This window comes from Oncorhynchus mykiss, chromosome 16, assembly GCF_013265735.2.
Source record: "Oncorhynchus mykiss isolate Arlee chromosome 16, USDA_OmykA_1.1, whole genome shotgun sequence".
In the NCBI taxonomy this organism is placed as follows: Eukaryota; Metazoa; Chordata; class Actinopteri; order Salmoniformes; family Salmonidae; genus Oncorhynchus; species Oncorhynchus mykiss.
This window is the reverse complement of record NC_048580.1, coordinates 62,222,128-62,229,627: the sequence shown is the minus strand read 5'-3', so window position 1 is coordinate 62,229,627 and position 7,500 is coordinate 62,222,128. Positions and strand designations below refer to the sequence as shown.

Here is a 7,500-nt window from a genome sequence, read left to right as displayed (position 1 = left end):
ATGTCGATCAATACCACAATGTCCACTAATACCATCATGTCGATCAATACCACAATGTCCACTAATACCATCATGTCGATCAATACCACAATGTCCACTAATACCATAATGTTGACAAATACCACAATGTCCACTAATACCATAATGTTGACAAATACCACAATGTCCACTAATACCATCATGTCGATCAATACCACAATGTCCACTAATAACATAATGTCGACCAATACCACAATGTCCACTAATACCATAATGTTGACAAATACCACAATGTCCACTAATACCATCATGTCGATCAATACCACAATGTCCACTAATGCCATAATGTCGACCAATACCACAATGTCCACTAATACCATAATGTTGACAAATACCACAATGTCCACTAATACCATAATGTTGACAAATACCACAATGTCCACTAATACCATCATGTCTATCAATACCACAATGTCCACTAATAACATAATGTCGACCAATACCACAATGTCCACTAATACCATAATGTTGACAAATACCACAATGTCCACTAATACCATCATGTCGAGCAATACCACAATGTCCACTAATGCCATAATGTCGACCAATACCACAATGTCCACTAATACCATAATGTTGACAAATACCACAATGTCCACTAATACCATAATGTTGACAAATACCACAATGTCCACTAATACCATAATGTTGACAAATACCACAATGGTGTCCATTAATGCCGTAATGACCATTAATACCATAGTGTCCACTAATACCATAATGTCCATTAATGCCGTAATGTCGACCAATACTATAGTGTCCATTAATACCATAGTGTCCATTCATACCATAATGTCCATTAATACCATAGTGTCCATTAATACCATAATGTCCATTAATACCATAGTGTCCATTAATACCATAATGTCCATTAATACCATAGTGTCCATTAATACCATAGTGTCCATTAATACCATAGTGTCCATTAATACCATAGTGTCCATTAATACCATAATGTCCATTAATACCATAGTGTCCATTAATACCATAATGTCCATTAATACCATAGTGTCCATTAATACCATAATGTCCACTAATATCATAGTGTCCATTAATACCATAATGTCCATTAATACCATAATGTCCATTAATACCATATTGTCCATTAATACCATAGTGTCCACTAATACCATAATTTCCATTAATACCATAATGTCCATTAATACCATAATGTCCATTAATACCATATTGTCCATTAATACCATAGTGTCCATTAATACCATAATGTCCATTAATACCATAGTGTCCATTAATACCATAGTGTCCATTAATACCATAGTGTCCACTAATACCATCATGTCCATTAAAACCATAGTGTCCATTAATACCATAATGTCCATTAATACCATAGTGTCCATTAATACCATAGTGTCCATTAATACCATAATGTCCATTAATACCATAATGTCCATTAATACCATAATGTCCATTAATACCATAGTGTCCATTAATACCATAATGTCCATTAATACCGTAATGTCTAATATCATAGTGTGCACAAAAACCGTATGGAATGGAAACCGCATGGAATGACTACTGTACTGCATGTGATCATATCTAGCGGAGGATAGACAGTGTATTAGGAGCGTTGAGTTTGGCTGAAGTGTGATTACTGCAGGACTCGTCCTAGAAGTGTTCCATCTGTAGCCCCGCTGGTTGAGGGGATGCTGGGTAAACAGGTCAAGGGTTATTCACTCGTCCAATGAGCAGATGAGTGAAAGGAGATGGGGGTCAGAGGTCTCTGTCTCTTTCCTCTCCTCCACTTCTACTCCTTCTGTTCCCTCATTCGCTCTCTCTCACACACATACACATACACACATACACACATACATACATACAACCACACACACACAGAGCACAAACAACGGATCTATTTTATTGATTTGACTCCTGTGCTTGCTCGGCTGCCCACTGGAGGGGGAGGAGTAGAGCTCTAATGAATACCTCCACCCTGTGCCCCTTAAACCAAGCCCTACTCCCCCACCTTAATTAACTGTGTGTGTGTGTGTGTGTGTGTCTATGTTTTATGTGTGTGTTCTCTGCCTCCTTATTCAACTGCCCCTGTCTCCCTCTTCTTAACTCGCTTTTCCTTTAGCCTTTTACACAGGAAATTCTCTCTTGTACTGCTTGCTCTCTGTCTCTGTCTCTGCCTCTCTCTCTCTCTCTCTCTCTCTCTCTCTCTCTCTCTCTCTTTTTGTGTGTGGTCACCCCCAAAGCCAATTTCTCCTTTGGCTGCCTTTCCTTCCAGTTCTCTGCTGTCAATGACTGGAACGAACTGCAAAAATCATAATATACAAATAGAAAATATACAAATAAAAATGTGATTTAAAGACATGTCAATCCAGGCCACTTATTATTGACCAGAGGATCCCTCCCCACATACCTCTAGTTACTTTGTCATGTACACCTTGGCCCCAAAAAGTCTCTCAGACAGACACCCCTCGCATCATCATACAGCCATCCCAACAGTGGTGACTCAAGCCCATCAGTATTCAGCCAGAGGAGAGGAACGCTACAGTCTCACAGCCCCTCTCTCACCTTGACTTTCACCACGGCAACAGAACACGGTAACAACTCCGTGGCAACCAACACACTGCATATCTAACATACCTGAGGACAATGAAAACGAGTCGTACTCTTACCCTCTCCCTCTTCCTATTCTCTCTGCCTTCTCTCTCTCTGCCTTCTTCCTCTCTCTGCCTTCTCCCTCTCTCTGCCGTCTCCCTCTGTCTGCCTTCTCCCTCTCTCTGCCTTCTCCCTCTCTCTGCCAACTCCCTCTCACTGCCTTCTCCCTCTGTCTGCCTTCTCCCTCTTTCTCTGCCTTCTCCCTCTCTCTGCCTTCTCCGTCTGTCTGCCTTCTCCCTCTCCCTACCTTCTCCCTCTCTCTGCCTACTCCCCCTTCCTCTTCCTTCACCCTCTTTCTCTGCCTCCCTCTCTCTGCCTCCCTCTCTCTGCCTTCTCCCTCTCTCTGCCTTCTCCCTCTGTCTGCCTTCTCCCTCTCTCTGCCTTCTCCCTCTGTCTGCCTTCTCCCTCTCCCTACCTTCTCCCTCTCTCTGCCTACTCCCCCTTCCTCTGCCTTCACCCTCTTTCTCTGCCTTCTCCCTCTCTCTGCCTCCCTCTCTCTGCCTACTCCCTCTCTCTGCCTTCTCCCTCTGCCTGCCTTCTCCCTCTTTCTCTGCCTTCTCCCTCTCCCTCTCTCTGCCTTCTCCGTCTGTCTGCCTTTTCCCTCTCTCTGCCTTCTCCCTCTGTCTGCCTTCTCCCTCTTTCTCTGCCTTCTCCCTCTCCCTCTCTCTGCCTTCTCTGTCTGTCTGCCTTCTCCCTCTGTCTGCCTTCTCCCTCTCTCTGCCTACTCCCTCTCTCTGCCTTCTCCCTCTTTCTCTGCCTTCTCCCTCTCCCTCTCTCTGCCTTCTCCGTCTGTCTGCCTTCTCCCTCTCTCTGCCTTCTCCCTCTTTCTCTGCCCTCTCCTTCTTTCTCTGCCTTCTCCCTTTCTCTTCCTTCTCCCTCTCCCTCTCTCTGCCTTCTCTCTCTCCTTCTTTCTCTGCTTCCTCCCTCATTCACTCTCTTCCTTCTCCCTCTCTCTGCCTTCTCCCTCTCCCTCTCTCTGCCTTCCTCCTCTCTCTCTCTGTCTTCTCCATCTCCCTCTTTCTCTGCCTTCTCCCTCTCCCTCTCTGCCTTCTCCCTCTATCTCTGCCTTCTCCCTCTCTCTTCCTTCTCCCTCTCTCTGCCTTCTCCCTCCCCCGCTCTCTGCCTTCTACCTCTCCATCTATCTGCCTTCTCCCTCTCCCTCTTTCTGCCTTCTCCCTCTCTCTGCCTTCTCCCTCTCTCCACCTTGTCCCTCTCCCTCTCTCCGCCTTCTCCCTCTCTCTGCCTTCTCCCTCCACTCTCTCTGCCTTCTACCTCTCCATCTATTTGCCCTCTCCCTCTCCCTCTCTCCGCCTTCTCCCTCTCCCTCTCTCCGCCTTCTCCCTCTCCGCCTCCTCCCTCTCTCCACCTTCTCCCTCTCCCTCTCTCCACCTTCTCCCTCTCCCTCTCTATGCCTTCTCCCTCTCCCTCTCTCCGCCTTCTCCCTTTCCCTCTCTCTGCCTTCTCCCTCTCCCTCTACCTCTCTCTGCCTTCTCCTTCTCCCTCTCTCCGCCTGTCTCCCTCTCCCTCTACCTCTCTCTGCCTTCTCCTTCTCCCTCTCTCCGCCTGTCTCCCTCTCCCTCTACCTCTCTCTGCCTTCTCCCTCTACCTCTCTCTGCCTTCTCCCTCTCTCTGCCTTCTCCCTCTGTCTGCCTTCTCCCTCTCTCTGCCTTCTCCCTCTGTCTGCCTTCTCCCTCTCCCTACCTTCTCCCTCTCTCTGCCTACTCCCCCTTCCTCTGCCTTCACCCTCTTTCTCTGCCTTCTCCCTCTCTCTGCCTCCCTCTCTCTGCCTACTCCCTCTCTCTGCCTTCTCCCTCTGCCTGCCTTCTCCCTCTTTCTCTGCCTTCTCCCTCTCCCTCTCTCTGCCTTCTCCGTCTGTCTGCCTTTTCCCTCTCTCTGCCTTCTCCCTCTGTCTGCCTTCTCCCTCTTTCTCTGCCTTCTCCCTCTCCCTCTCTCTGCCTTCTCTGTCTGTCTGCCTTCTCCCTCTGTCTGCCTTCTCCCTCTCTCTGCCTACTCCCTCTCTCTGCCTTCTCCCTCTTTCTCTGCCTTCTCCCTCTCCCTCTCTCTGCCTTCTCCGTCTGTCTGCCTTCTCCCTCTCTCTGCCTTCTCCCTCTTTCTCTGCCCTCTCCTTCTTTCTCTGCCTTCTCCCTTTCTCTTCCTTCTCCCTCTCCCTCTCTCTGCCTTCTCTCTCTCCTTCTTTCTCTGCTTCCTCCCTCATTCACTCTCTTCCTTCTCCCTCTCTCTGCCTTCTCCCTCTCCCTCTCTCTGCCTTCCTCCTCTCTCTCTCTGTCTTCTCCATCTCCCTCTTTCTCTGCCTTCTCCCTCTCCCTCTCTGCCTTCTCCCTCTATCTCTGCCTTCTCCCTCTCTCTTCCTTCTCCCTCTCTCTGCCTTCTCCCTCCCCCGCTCTCTGCCTTCTACCTCTCCATCTATCTGCCTTCTCCCTCTCCCTCTTTCTGCCTTCTCCCTCTCTCTGCCTTCTCCCTCTCCCTCTCTCCACCTTGTCCCTCTCCCTCTCTCCGCCTTCTCCCTCTTTCTGCCTTCTCCCTCCACTCTCTCTGCCTTCTACCTCTCCATCTATTTGCCCTCTCCCTCTCCCTCTCTCCGCCTTCTCCCTCTCCCTCTCTCCGCCTTCTCCCTCTCCGCCTCCTCCCTCTCTCCACCTTCTCCCTCTCCCTCTCTCCACCTTCTCCCTCTCCCTCTCTATGCCTTCTCCCTCTCCCTCTCTCCGCCTTCTCCCTTTCCCTCTCTCTGCCTTCTCCCTCTCCCTCTACCTCTCTCTGCCTTCTCCTTCTCCCTCTCTCCGCCTGTCTCCCTCTCCCTCTACCTCTCTCTGCCTTCTCCTTCTCCCTCTCTCCGCCTGTCTCCCTCTCCCTCTACCTCTCTCTGCCTTCTCCCTCTACCTCTCTCTGCCTTCTCCCTCTCTCTGCCTTCTCCCTCTCTCCACCTTGTCCCTCTCCCTCTCTCCGCCTTTTCCCTCTCTCTGCCTTCTCCCTCCACTCTCTCTGCCTTCTACCTCTCCATCTATTTGCCCTCTCCCTCTCCCTCTCTCCGCCTTCTCCCTCTCCCTCTCTCCGCCTTCTCCCTCTCTCCGCCTCCTCCCTCTCTCCACCTTCTCCCTCTCCCTCTCTCCGCCTTCTCCCTCTCCCTCTCTATGCCTTCTCCCTCTCCCTCTCTCCACCTTCTCCCTCTCCCTCTCTCCGCCTTCTCCCTCTCCCTCTCTATGCCTTCTCCCTCTCCCTCTCTCCGCCTTCTCCCTTCCCTCTCTCTGCCTTCTCCCTCTCCCTCTACCTCTCTCTGCCTTCTCCTTCTCCCTCTCTCCGCCTGTCTCCCTCTCCCTCTACCTCTCTCTGCCTTCTCCCTCTCCCTCTCTCCGCCTTCTCCCTCTCCCTCTCTCTGCCTTCTCCCTCTCCCTCTACCTCTCTCTGCCTTCTCCTTCTCCCTCTCTCCACCTTCTCCCTCTCCCTCTACCTCTCTCTGCCTTCTCCTTCTCCCTCTCTCCGCCTTCTCCCTTTCCCTCTCTCTGCCTTCTCCCTCTCCCTCTACCGCTCTCTGCCTTCTCCTTCTCCCTCTCTCCGCCTTCTCCCTCTACCTCTCTCTGCCTTCTCCCTCTCCCCTACCTCTCTCTGCCTTCTCCCTCTCCCTCTACCTCTCTCTGCCTTCTCCTTCTCCCTCTCTCTCTCCCTCTCCCTCTCTCCGCCTTCCCCCTCTCTCCGCCTTCTCCCTTTCCCTCTCTCTGCCTTCTCCCTTTCCCTCTACCTCTCTCTGCCTTCTCCTTCTCCCTCTCTCCGCCTTCTCCCTCTACCTCTCTCTGCCTTCTCCCTCTCCCCTACCTCTCTCTGCCTTCTCCCTCTCCCTCTACCTCTCTCTGCCTTCTCCTTCTCCCTCTCCCTCTACCTCTCTCCGCCTTATCCTTCTTCCTCTACCTCTCTCTGCCTTCTCCTTCTCCCTCTCCCTCTACCTCTCTCTGTCTTCTCCCTCTCCCTCTACCTCTCTCTGCCTTCTCTTTCTCCCTCTCTCCGCCTTCTCCCTCTAACTCCCTCTCCCTCTCCCTCTCTCCGCCTTCTCCTTCTCCCTCTCCCTCTCTCCACCTTCTCCCTCTCCCTCTCTCCGCCTTCTCCCCTCCCTCTCTCCGCCTTCTCCCTCTCCCTCTCGCTCTGCCTCTCCCTCTCCCTCTCCCTCTCTCCACCTTCTCCCTCTCCCTCTCCCTCTCTCCGCCTTCTCCCTCTCCCTCTCTCCGCCTTCTCCCTCTCCCTCTCCCTCTCCCTCTCTCCGCCTTCTCCCTCTCCCTCTCTCCGCCTTCTCCCTCTCCCTCTCTCCTCCTTCTCCCTCTCCCTCTCTCCACCTTCTCCCTCTCCCTCTCTCTGCCTTCTCCCTCTCTCCGCCTTCTCCCTCTACCTCTCTCTGCCTTCTCCCTCTCCCCTAACTCTCTCTGCCTTCTCCCTCTCCCTCTACCTCTCTCTGCCTTCTCCTTCTCCCTCTCCCTCTCCCTCTCCCTCTCCCTCTCCCTCTCTCCGCCTTCCCCCTCTCTCCGCCTTCTCCCTTTCCCTCTCTCTGCCTTCTCCCTTTCCCTCTACCTCTCTCTGCCTTCTCCTTCTCCCTCTCTCCGCCTTCTCCCTCTACCTCTCTCTGCCTTCTCCCTCTCCCTCTACCTCTCTCTGCCTTATCCTTCTCCCTCTACCTCTCTCTGCCTTCTCCCTCTCCCTCTACCTCTCTCTGCCTTCTCCCTCTCCCTCTACCTCTCTCTGCCTTCTCCTTCTCCCTCTCTCCGCCTTCTCCCTCTACCTCCCTCTCCCTCTCCCTCTCTCCGCCTTCTCCTTCTCCCTCTCCCTCTCTCCACC

At 51.9% G+C, this 7,500-nt stretch overlaps 1 protein-coding gene across 3 annotated transcripts in view; it reads left to right on the top strand.

Annotated features, from left to right (window-relative positions):
• Positions 1–7,500, top strand: part of LOC110529871 (zinc finger and BTB domain-containing protein 46-like) — a 129,980-nt gene that overhangs the window by 81,581 nt on the left and 40,899 nt on the right. The gene's annotated exons all lie outside the window — the stretch shown is intronic.